General features: G+C 37.6%; 1 long non-coding RNA gene across 1 annotated transcript in view; it reads right to left on the bottom strand.

The window, feature by feature from the left end:
• Positions 1 to 2,959: 2,959 nt before the first annotated feature.
• LOC118968940 (uncharacterized) overlaps positions 2,960 to 13,408 on the bottom strand; it is a 286,730-nt gene continuing 276,281 nt past the window's right edge. Inside the window, exon 4 of the long non-coding RNA XR_012127556.1 lies at positions 2,960 to 3,445. This is a non-coding gene — a long non-coding RNA (uncharacterized lncRNA). The remainder of the gene's footprint in view (positions 3,446 to 13,408) is intronic.

The following is a 13,408-nucleotide window of genomic DNA, read 5'->3' as shown; positions in this document are numbered from 1 at the left end:
GGGAAGTGTTTCCCAGCCAGACATAATACCCACTCCCATAAAACATTCGGGTAAAGGAGGCACAACTTCTTCATGTATCAACTTAAACTTCCACACTCCCATCCACTCTTACATGCTTACATTCTCTCAATCCGATCTCAGCAGCAGACAGGGCTTCACCAATGGGTTTTGGTACCACAGTTCATTGGGGTCCCGCACCAAAGAGCCCTAGAAACTTCTCTCCACCCCGTGACCATTTACTCACTCTTGTGCTTTGAGTCCCCAGCAAGAGGTCCAGCCAAGCACCCTGGCCCTTTTGTCAATCTTCATCCTGATTAATCTGCCTGCCCCACTGCCCTGAACAGTTGCTGCTCAGATTTCTCATTGTAATTTTTGCCTTCTGGCTTTTAAACTTTCTCCAAACAGGGGTAAATAAAGCAGACTTGTGTGGGTTCCTTTCATGTTGGGGACCAGCAGAAGGCCTCTCTGGCCTGCCCAGCCTTTGGTAGTGCCGTACTAAAACCTTTGTTTTAACCCCATCAACGTGTGTTTTATTAATTCCATTTTTTTCATTTTTATTCAATTTAAACTACAAAAACAAAACAGTTCACCCACCTCTTAATAACCGTCTAAAGATTCCCACCCCGTTGGATGAGTCCCGTGAACAATCCCCTTTCTCTTTTCTCTGTTCCGCTCCTCCAATACTCACTTTATTCACCTTATTTCTTGAGCACCATTAAAAAATTTCCACCTTGTTAGGAAAAGTCCCTGGCCTCTCCCCCTACCGGGCCTCTCCAGATTCTCCTGTTGATAAACCTCCTGTTTCTATTAGCATGTGTAAGACCCAGAGGGGAAGCTGAGACAGCAAATTCGAAGGCTCCAAGAACAGTTTTTGGGTTTTGCAGCAATAAGCATATATGGGGTGCCCATGTGAAGGGGGCCCCCTTAACCACAGCACTTATGATGACCTGGGTAACGGGCATATTCAGTGGGTGAATATCTTGGTCATCACAGAATCAGTCCAAATGGCAAAGTGCATGTTCCACTGGGCATTCATGGAGGTGAAAGTCCCCTTCGGAGGACAGACAGACCTTACAGTGGCTTGTTTTCCTTACTGTGGCTTGTTTTCCTTACAGTGGCTTTTATCCAGCCCACCAGGCTGGCTCTTCCCTGGGGAACAACCTCCTGGGTGTCTGGATCACACACAGCCGGCCGTGATTGCTCCAGCCCGCCTTGGCCCAAACGTGCTCTTCCAGGCTGCACTCTTCAAAGCCAAAGACAAGGCCCCCAAGTCAGGTACTCTCACAGTCCAGGTCAGCACGGGCTCCTCAGGAAGCTGGTGACACCAATGTACGAAGTCAAACAACTCCTTCACGTACACCCCGCTGGCTTCCGTAGTTTCTTGGTTTCAACCTTCCCCTACCTGGGTTTTTTACCTTGGGGAGGTGGCTTTGAGGCTAGTGGCCGAAGGGGACCCACTGAAATCTGAGCCTGATCTAGCATTAAAGCCCAACCCAATATTCTCTTTTTAGTTTAGGCATTACAGATGACAACAGCAAAGAGATTGAATATGTTGCCTTTTTCTTATTAGTGTATGTTTCCTTATGCATCAGTAAGCCAGCTGCCCAGGAGCTGGGCACATGTTCATATGTGAGCCCAGCTCACTAGCTACTCCAGACCATGGGTGACCATGTGGACACCCAGGGAACCAAAGGTTCCTTATCCATACCCCCTGCCCCACACCCTTTCTTCCTCTCTCTTCCCCACCACATGTTTCTGTGAGCCAGGGCTGTTCTAGCAAGTCTCACTTCACTGACAATTCTTTTGGGTTCCTGGACCCAATTTCAACGTATATCTGGGGCAGAAGGTCTTCCCACACGACACCAAGCAATTCTCAGACACCAGGAAGACGTCCAAGAATTCAACTTCAATATCCTGAATAGCATCAGATTCCAGAAGTTAAGAGTTTAATCCTACAACACTGTGTCACCCTCCTCCCACCCTCCCCAGCCCCACTTCAGACCAAGTCCAGGTTGTTACCTGTGTTTCTGACCAACTTACCTTCCAATGATCCCTTCCTTGCGTCCCATTAATTTGCTAGAACAATTCACAGAACTCAGAGAAACAGTTTACTTACTAGATCACCGGTTCATTAGAAAAGGATAAAACTCAGGAGCATCCGGATGGGAGAGTTGTGGAATGGGCGCCGAGCGGGATCCACTTTGCAAATTGGAACTAGATTTTGGAGGACATATTTTTAACATCTAATGCACAGTTTAAAATATGAATTTCCTCTGGCCCAGCATTTCCACTAGTCTGTATCTACCCTAGAGAAACACTCCTAAACAGGTACAAAGACACAGAAACGTGGAGATTAGTCTTAGAATTTTGTTAATAGTGAACATAGAGCAACAGCCAAATAAACAATGGCATGTATACACTAAGGAATATCATTCAGCAGTTAAAAAAATGCAGTGGCTCTATGTGTCAATCTGGAGTGACTTCCAAGACAAACTGCCTAATGAACAAAGCAAATTGCACAGATATGTATACTATGAAATAACAAAAAAACTTGCAAAACAATGCCATATATGTTTTAAAAGCATATATATGTGGAAAGAGCATGTGTAAATGCTAACTGATAATACTGGTCACCTCTGGGGAGGAACGAACAGAAGGGAATCAGGATTGGGGATAGTGACTGAGAAAACTTAGCCTTATGCTTAGTAAGTGTATTTCAATAATGAATGCTTGTGTAATTAGAAACTAATTTTTATGAAGGGCATTTGGCTGTCTAGCAAACATTGTCAGACACGCCCCAACTTTGTCCCCTCTCCCTTATCATTTCAGAGCACACTGGCCTAAATTCCAATTGCTAGCACCTGCATTACTTTGCCTAAGGGCTTTCTCCCACCACTGGAGCCTGCTCTACAGGCTGGAGTAGGCTTTGCCATCCACCACCCATGTGACAGGCCAGAAATGCAGGGGAATAAACCCCCTGGAAGCAGCCTCAACCAATGACTGATGGGAGTCGATGTACCTCTGAGTCAGGGACCAGTCAGGAGACAGAGGCCACGCTAGTTATTTGAACAGATAGGATTTCATATAAAAAATGTTAACCAGGCATAAAGTTGTTAAATAGATATTCCAAATGGTGAAAAGAGAAGTCCAAGGTATTGCAAAGAGAGTAATCTCAGGAAGCTGCTACCACCCCCGGGGCTGGAGTGGAAAGGAAAGAGAATGAAATTATTACAATTTTGAAGTTTGGAGGAACAGCTCCCTGGGACTGGGGCCCCAGAGAAGGGAGTGCCACTCACCTCATGCTGGTGTTTCTGATGCAGGTGCGTTGAGGCCAGTTCTGTGAATGTCGGAAAGCTGCAAACTGGATTCAGCTGTAGACAGGGAAGGAGCTGCTGGCACGGAGGTGAAGAAATGGTCCTGGGGGTGTGCTGACAGGCGCAGGAAACTGACAGGAAGGAACCAGGAAGAGCAAAAGGCGTTTAAGTACCCCCTTCCTCCTCCAGCCTTGCAGTCTCCCTCTATCGCCCCCTATAGTTAGAGTCTTAACAGGGAGCAGCTGGCTGAGCAGAAACGTGGACGATAGAATCCCATCCCCAGAATCCGAAGGGAAAGTATAGAAGGGTGAGTTTGAAGCTTAACAACTGATAGCCCAAAAACATATGCACAGAGCAAGAGAGTAAGTAGCCTAATGAGCCCCAGTTTATCTACCACCGAGCTTCAATAGTTGTTACTACTTTGGCCTTCTTGCTTCATTTATTCTCCTCCATATTATTCCCCTTGCATATTTTAAAACCAATCACATAATCTCACCCATAAATACTTAAAACGGCTACGGACTTTAAGAACACAATGCCATTATCACACCTAATAAAATTAACCCTCATTCCTTGATATCATCTAATATCCATTCTGTGTTCACACTTCACTGTCTCAAAAATGGCTTTTTACAATCTTTTGAGTCAAGACCGAAACAATGTCCATCTATCGTTTTGGTTTGTCTCTTAAGTTTCTTTTAATGTATAACCCTTCCTGTCCCCTTCCCTTTTTCTTTTATATCATTTTAAAGAAACCATGTCTTTGTGTTGTATAATGTCCCATATTCTAAACTGGTTGGTTGTATCCTATTGGTGTCATTTAACATGTTCCTTCATCCCCTTTATTTTCTGGAGGTTGGTAGTAATATCTGGAACCATGGTTAGATTCAGGTTCAGTTTTTTGGGAAGGATATTTCACAGGGTGCTGTGTACTTCCATATAGCTTGCTGTAAGGCACAATGGTGATTTTTAAAAATAGAGGCACAAGTTTTAAATTGAGGTAAAATCATTAAATTGAGGTATACTTTACCTAAATAAAATGCACAAAAATTAACTGCATAGCTTCATGAATATTTACAGTTATGTAACCATGTAACCACCACTCACATCAAGATATTAAAGCATTTCCATAATTCAGACCATTCCTTCATGAAATGATTTCCAATTCTGTCACTCTTTCAGAGCTTGAATTCTTTCCCATCAATTCTGAATGCTCAGAAATACAGAAGGTCAGGGTAAGTATTTAATTTTTTCCCTTTCTTTGCCAATTTTATGATCAATGAGTTATTAATTGTATTAATCATTAACTATGATTAATAAGCAGCCTCAAAACTGTGACCAATGAAGTTTTAATTTTTGAGTCTCGTTGTGAACCCATGGAGTTTTAGAATATGTGATATATAAATATATATATCATTTTGCAGTAATTAAGCCTTTTGATGCACTAACTGTCCTATTTTGGGCCAGTGAAAACCCCTTAAAAAGTTGGTTCCTTAGTCCTTTTAATATAACTCTTGTAGCCCTTAATTTCTAGTAAGACAGGCTATTCCAGGGTCATCATTTACATTTCCAACCTCAGAATTGAAATTAGCCATTTCGCTAAGGAGTTCTGCATGTTTGTTTGTTTTAAATCATATTTAATCACCACAATCTGGATATTGAGTATATATTGCTATTATGTTGTCATTTATTTTAGGTCTTTTCCATGCACAGAGCTAAAAAAGACATATTTTTAGAAAAATAAAAATAAACTGAGTTCATACTGCTATTTCCAATCCAAATTAAAGATTGAAGGATTTTTACTTAATTTCTTTGATTTGTGTTTGCATCTCTTTTCTCTCATTAAAAAAGTCTTGGTTCTTAATGATATTAACATGATGACTTATTTGCTTTATTCTACTGTACAGATAGAATAGTGTCTGGGTAATAATACCAATATTATTGCTAACTGTTACACCACTGAATGCCATTTAATATTTATTTGCAGTTCTTTCTGTCCTTAGGATCTAGCCCACTAGGGATGTATGGTAAAAATACTGTGTTTGGAAGTCTCTTGAAATAATTATTCTCTGTGTAGATTTTACCATGAATTTGATATAGTTAGATTCATTTGTTTCAGTTTGTCTTAGGTTTTTATGGACTGCTTGTTTTTCTTTTTTATTATATTCAGTTTTTAAACTATTTAAAACAATTTTATGGCTCCATCATGTATGAGTGATCTATTGCTGCCTGACAAATTAAAGCAAACCTAGCAGCTTAAAATAACAAATATTTATTATGTCACAGTTTATGAGAGTCAGAAACTTAGCTGGGTGGATCTGGCTCAGGGTCTTCCCTGAAATACAGGTAAGATGTCAGCTGGGACTGCAGTCATCTCAAGGTTTAACTGGGGCTGGATAATCTGCTTCCAAGGTGGTTACTGGCTGAACTTAGATCCCCTCCATGCAACTGGCTTCCCCCCAGAACAAGAGATTCAAGAGAGAGAAGGAAGCCTATTGTCTCTTAGAGCCTAATCTTGAAAGTTACATTATTATCACTTCTGCCAGATTCTACTAGTCAAGACAGACCAACCCTGATACAAGGTCAGAGGGAACTTCACAAGGACCAGGAGGTGGGGATATTCTTCAGAGCCATCTTTCACACAAAGTAAAAATATAAAATGATACATTCACAAAGGTCTAACTTCCAGCTTTGTGCTTTCCACATTCCCTCCCTCCCCCTTTAGGAACCACTTTTATTCGTTCTTGCTTTATTTCTCTATTATTTTGTCTTGAGAAATATCAGGAAATATGTACCTGTATTTATAGTCCCAAAATATATTTCCCACTATATAATTTTTCTGCCCCTTGCTTTTCTTCAGTTACCACCACATCCTACAGAGCACCTTCATTAAACTCAATTATATAGACATACTATAGTTTAAATAGCATCTTAATGGATTCATCATTTATAAATTCTTTTCCAATTTTTGGATGTTTAAGTTGGTTATGATTTTCATCATTTAAATAATATTGCAATGAATATCTTTGTATATACAGGCTTTTCTGGATGTTGGATTATTATCTTAGACTATTAGACTCACAGATATAGATTTATTAAGGCAAAGGTATGAATAATTTTCATGCTCTGTGTATTGCTAAAATGGTTCACAAAAGAGCTACACTGTATTACATTTCTACCTACCATGTATTGAGTGCTCAGTTTTTCTGTATTCTTATCTGAATTGGGTAGTCTAATTCTTTATAATTTTTACTATTTTGCAAGATATACTAAAGTATATTCTTATAATGGTCATATATTTTTCACATCATGCTTTAGTACTGTTAGTTTACTTCATTACTCTGTATTTCAAAGATAACTCATGAATTAAGAAAGTATAATATATCAAATATCATTTTTGCCTATTTAAATTTATTTTTCTGTATCTTCAACCTTAAGTGCATGTGGACTTACAGAATATTTTTCTGAGCTAGCAAGTATTTAATATGATATGCAAGACAATAATGTGTGCAAAAATTATAAAGTGCAATAATGATTACACAAGTCATATAAAATGCAATACAAATGATTCCAGAAATTTTTAGTACATATATTTATATATTTAAAGACAGTAAAATATTCAAGTATTTCTGTCAGATTTGAAACACCATGGCTTTATTTTCTGCTATAATAATTGTTGTTAACCCTTTTTCACTAAGAAAATATAAACTGGAGTTAGAGATCTATTATTCATGAACTACATATTCAGAAAGTGTTTTTCAAACAGCACCACCATGTTTCCCAATAAGATAGCTTACAGCATGTTTCTAAATCCACATGTCATCATTTTTCATTGGATTAATTAGCAAAAAAATTTTTTTTCTCCCTCTTTTACCTTTCTGAATAGTATTTTAAAAATATTTTTGGCACTTACATGGAGTCCAATTTATAGGTCATAAAAATATTCATTACAAAGTATTTTTGCATAGCTCTTCTGCTGCTACTGTGAATACTAATTATGAATATGTATTTAGGTATTCATAGCATGCAGCCATTTTCCTGAAATGTAACCAGACTCAACAGCAGAGCCCTTGGGGGTGGGGGGTGGGGGATCGGTAACACCAAGACCAGGGGCAAATCATTGGTCTCGTTGTTATCAATAAACAATTCTAACAAACTGGGTCAAAAAGCCCTGAAATTCTCCAGCACAGGTTAAAAGGAAACACTGTCGATCAGTATGTTCTATGACTTGACCAGCAATACAACTCAGGCCTGCTGGAATTCACCCTCACAGCACAATACCAAAACACTGCATCTTAATACTTTACAGAAAGCTGAAACAGTCCAAAGCACATTTTTTGGACCACAATGCAAAAAATTAGCAAATATGGCCAATGAAAATCAGTACAAAATGAAATTAAAACTAGGTACTTTTAAAGAATATAAAACTAATGAAAATTCCCAAGAATGTTAATATTCAATGTCAATAAGGACAGGCCTCTTCATTCACTGCTCAGGGGAAACAAATTTGTAGGGCCTTTCAAAGGTACATCTTGGTTATCTGTATCAAAAATTCTTTAAAAGGTACATTCCCTCTGCCCCGCAATTACATAAGTAGCATTTCAATCTGAAGAAATAATTGAGGCTATGGGCAGAGAAAAATTACAAGGATGTTTATTGCAGCACAGTGCATAATAGCAAAAAGCTGGAAAAAGCCCAATGTCCAGCAATATGGAGACTGTTTCAGTAAGTTATATCCATATGCAATTACTCAAAGTAATTTTGTTGAAGTCTATTTGTGGCAGGCTTTGTTACTTGCATGTCTAATATCCTTTCCCCTTTTCTTCCATGCTAACAGAACCCAGAGAAGATTCAGGGCCGCAGTGTTCACTGCTCCAGGCACAGTATCACCACAATCCTGTTCCCACTTTCCCAGTTTCCCCTTCACCTAGGGATGCACCTGTGATCTAGTGCTAGCCAATTAAATATAAGGGGCTATCTCCTGGGGACTTCTGAGAAAGTTTCTGCTTTCCTAATAAAAAGGAAACTATTGTTAATGCCAGCAATCACCTATTGCAGACCTTCTGTTAAGTGGGGCTGACTCCCACTTATTAGGCAAGGGTCAGTAGGGTTTTCTCCTATTCTGAGTCACAAGGGTCCCTAACTGTAGTGGATTCTGTGATGTGCTGCTCAGATACCCCTAGCTATTGGGAGTGCTACAGGCTGACCGCCTTCATCAGTCAGCTATCTCCAGGACACAAGCTCTATTGAAGTCAGCTGCTTTGGCCAAGGTCCTGCCTCCTTCCTCCAGGGCAGCCCACATCTAACAACATGGGAGCATAAAGGCCCAGCCTTCTTTCTTCAATTTGGGACAACACTACAGGGCCCTGTTAGCTACAAAGTTGGAACCCTTGTTGCTCCTGGACCATTGCCTAGCTTGCCCTCCTGTCTAATCCTACTTCATTCCCTTCCCCCACACTTGTTGATCCTGAAAGCAGTACTAATAAACTTCCTGCACCCAAATCTCTTTCTCTGAGTCTGTTTCCTGGGAAACCCCACCCACAACACTACTGATAAATTTATTCACATGGGAAATAATGTTCAAAATATATTGCTAAATGACAAAGCAACAGGTTATAAAACAGTATGCATGATATACATGTCATCCTCTTTCCTTATTATACAGATTATGTATTTGCAGAGAAAAAATATCCAGAAATCTGTTTAGGAGATAATGAGAGAATTATCTTTATGAACTTGTGATAATGGAAAATTTTTTAAATAAGACACAAAAAAATGAAAACCATAAAGAAAGGCTTATACCTTTGAGTATGCTTAAATTAAAATTTATATTAATTAAAGGACACTATAAAGAAAGTGAAACCATAAGCCACAAACTAGGAGGCAATTTTTAATATTTTCAACATGATAATGAACAAAGGATTGTATCCAGAACATACAAAGTATCAATTAGAAGAAATCAAATCCAATAGAGAAGAAGGCAAAGAATGTGAAAAGGCAACTGACAAAAGGAAAACCACGCATGGCCGATAAAATACTAAGAGATTTGCCACCTCACCAATTCTCAGGAAAATCCAGAACATTTTTTCACCCACTGGGTAAACAAAACTGAAAGACTGATCATATCCAGCATTGGCAAGGGTATGGGGAACTGGGCATTGGCCCATCTTTTTTGGAGAGTAATTTTTAAGAGCAAGAAAGTTTAAGCAACCTAAATTTCTACTGGGGAATGGGTAAACTATGGTATGTTCTATGGGGTAGTAGGCAGCAGTTAAAAAGAAAGAAGCTGATGTATATGTCCTGATGTAGAATGATCTCCAAGACAAAATATCAGATGAGTAAAGCAGATTGCTCAATATGTGAATAGTACAATCTCCTTTGTGTTTTAAAAAGATTGCTATACATTTCAACATATATATATACATACATATATGCAAATTCAAAGAAAAGGATTTGGAATGACAATAGTGGTTACTTCTGGAAAAGGGCAAAGATTGGGGTAGGAAAAGGAGGACTTACTTTTTACTACATATTTTCTGTGTTCTTTCTAATTTTTTCTCAACTTTAATATTATGAAATTCATCAAAATACAACAAAGTCGAATTTTATAGTGACTATTGATATACCCCATCTAGATTTTACCATCAACATTTTATGAGATTTGTTTTATCACAAATCTATTGATCCACCACCCCTCTATCCATCCCTTAATGTATCTCATTTTTAATGCACTTTACAGTAAATTGCGGACATCAGTACATGTATCCCTGGAAACTGCAGCAAATAGTTAACGAGTTGCACATGTGTTTAGTTTCTTTTTTTATATATATATAAAATCTACCTGTAATCAGAGACATAAATTTTAAACATACATTCCCTGAGTTTTGACAAATGAGGTGTGTGAACCAAACACCTATCAGGATAGAGAACACTTTGATCACTCATGGAAATTTCCTCACGTTCTTTCCCTGTCATTATCCAACCCCACATGCCAGAGGTAACCACTGTTATGAAATTTTCCACTATAGATTAGGTTGGCTTATTAAAATTTCAGATAAATCACGTCATTTAGTATGCACTCTTTTGTGTAACACTTCTTTCACTCAGCATTATGTTTTTGAAATTCTTCATGTTGTTGCTTGTATTAGTAGTTCATTTCTTATGAGTAGTATTTCATTGTATAAATATATGAGCTTGTTTATCCATTCTCCTATCAGTTGACATCTGCGATAATCAATTGTCCTATTGATATTTCCTCTTCCTCACTATTATACATTAAAGCTGCTATGAACATTCATGTACAAGACTTTGTGTAGACATATGTTTTCATTTCTCTGGGGTAAATATTTAGGAATGGAATTGCTGGATTATAGGATAGTAAACATTTAGTTTTATGAGAAATTGTCATATCTTTTTCCAAAGATGTTATAATTTTACAAGAGTTGAGAATTCTAGTTGCTCTACATTCTCACAAACATTTGGGGTTGTCAGTCATTTTAACAGCCATTCTAGTAAGTGCAGAGTGGTATTTCATTATGGCTTTAACTTATATTTCTCTAATGACTAATGACCTCGATCACGTTTTCATGTGATAATTAGTCACTTGTTTATTTTCTTTTGCAAAGTGTATGTTCAAATCTTTTGCCCATTTTAAGTTCGGTTGTTTGCCTTTTTATCAGAGTTATAGAGTTCTTTATATTTCTTGCATAGTAATCCTTTGTCAGATCTATGTTCTCTGAATATTTTTTCCCAGTCTGTAGATTGCCTTTCAATATTCTTACTGGTGTCCTTAGATAAGGAGAATTTTAAATTTTGATAAAATCTAATTTACTAATGTTTTATTTTATGACACTGCTTTCTGACCTGCTAAGCCAACTTTACCTATCCCAAATCATGAAGATATTCTTCTAAAGTTTCCTTTTAAAAATATATGATTTTACCAAACATTTAGGTGTATGATCCATCTCAGATTAGTTTGTGTGTATGGTATGATGTAGAGGTTGACATTCATGTTTTTCCATATGGATAGTCAATTATTATGGCATCATTTGTTGCATAAACTTTCCTTTCCCTATTGGACTACTTTGGTGCTTTTGCAAAAAATTAAATGACTATATAATTGTGGGTCTATTCCTAGCTCTGTATTCTATTTGTCAAGTTATGGGCCATATTCTCTTGATCAGTGAGAGTAGCTTCACAATGAGCCTGGAAGTTCAGTAGTATAAGTTCTTAAGTTTTGTTCTTCTTTTTAAAGTTCTTTGGATATTCTAGGTTCTTTACATGTCCATATAAACTTTAAAATGAGATTTTCAATATCTACAAAAATGATTGCTGGTATTAGGGTATGGATTGCATTGAATCTGTAGATCAGCTTAGGGAGAACTGACAGATTAACAGTATTGAGTCTTTAAATTCATGGACATGATCTATCTCCCCATCTATTTAGTTTTTCTTTATTTTGCTCAAAAATGTTTTGGAGAGTAGAGATCTTATATATGTTATATTTACTCCTAAGAATTTTATGTTTTTTGTTCTATTATACATGAAATCCATTTTAAACTTAATTTTGCAATTGTTTGCCAGTAGCATATAAAAATACAATTAAGGTTTTTAAAATTAATTTTATAATCTGTAACTTTGAAAAGTTAAGTAGTAGTTGTACGTATTTCCTTAACATTTTCTAAATGAACAAACATGTCATCTGCAAATAGAAAGAGTTCTACTGTTTCCTTTCTGGTTTGTATTCCTTTTATTTTTCTTGCCTTGTTGCACTGGGTCAAACTTCTAGTATGATGGTAAATATAAGTGGTGAGAGGGTATTCTTTTTTTTTCTTAAGAAATGTAATTTAATTTTTACCAATACTGTCATTACCATAATTATCTTTTTGATACAATCTGACTGCACACCCATAAAAATCTTTCAGTGGACTCCCATTTCTTTTTTTCTTTTTATAATTTTTTTGGAGTATTATTAACATACAATTACATGAGCAACATTATGGTTACTAAACTCCCCCCATTATCAAGTCCCCATCACATAACCCATTACAGTCACTGTCCATCAGTGTAATAAGATGCTATGGAATCACTACTTGTCTTCTCTGTGTTGTACTGCCTTCCCCATGTCTCCCCACTACATTATCATTATGTGTGTTAATAGTAATGCCCTCTTTTTGCCCTTATCCCTCCCTTCCCACCCATCCTCCCCAGTCCCTTTCCCTTTGGTAACTGTTAGTCCATTCTTGGGTTCTGGGAGTCTGCTGGTGTTTTGATCCTTCAGTTTTTGCTTTGTTCTTATACTCCACATATGAGTGAAATCATTTGGTACTTGTCTCTCTCCGCCTGGCTTATTTCACTGAGCATAATACCCTCTAGCTCCATCCATGTTGTTGCAAATGGTAGGACTTACTTTCTTCTTATGGCTGAATAGTATTCCATTGTGTATATGTACCACATCTTCTTTATCCAGTCATCTACTGGTGGACACAGGGTGCTTCCATTTCTTGGCTATTGTACATAGTGCTGCGATAAACATAGGGGTACATATGTCTTTTTCAAATAGCACTGCTGCATTCTTAGGGTAAATTCCTAGAAGTGAAATTCCTGGGTCAAATGGTATTTCTATTTTGAGCTTTTTGAGGAACCTCCATACTGCTTTCCACAATGGTTGAACTAATTTACATTCCCACCAGCAGTGTAAGAGGGTTCCTCTTTCTCCATATCCTTGCCAATATTTGTTGTTGTTTCTCTTTTGGATGTTGGCCATCCTAACTGGTGTGAGGTGATATCTCATTGTCGTTTTAATTTGCATTTCTCTGATGATTAGCAATGTGGAGCATCTTTTCATGTGCCTGTTGGCCATCTGAATTTCTTCTTTGGAGAAGTGTCTGTTCAGATCCACTGCCCATTTTTTAATTGGATTATTTGCTTTTTGTTTGTTGAGGTGCATGAGCTCTTTATAAATTTTGGATGTCAACCCTTTATCAGATCTGTCATTTTTGAATATATTCTCCCATATTGTAGGATGCCTTTTTATTCTAATGATGGTGTCCTTTTCTGTACAAAAGTTTTGCAGCTTGATATAGTCCCACTTG

This window comes from Manis javanica, chromosome X, assembly GCF_040802235.1.
Source record: "Manis javanica isolate MJ-LG chromosome X, MJ_LKY, whole genome shotgun sequence".
Taxonomy (NCBI): Eukaryota; Metazoa; Chordata; class Mammalia; order Pholidota; family Manidae; genus Manis; species Manis javanica.
Note: the sequence above shows the minus strand (reverse complement) of the source record. Positions and strands in the feature narration are given on the sequence as shown.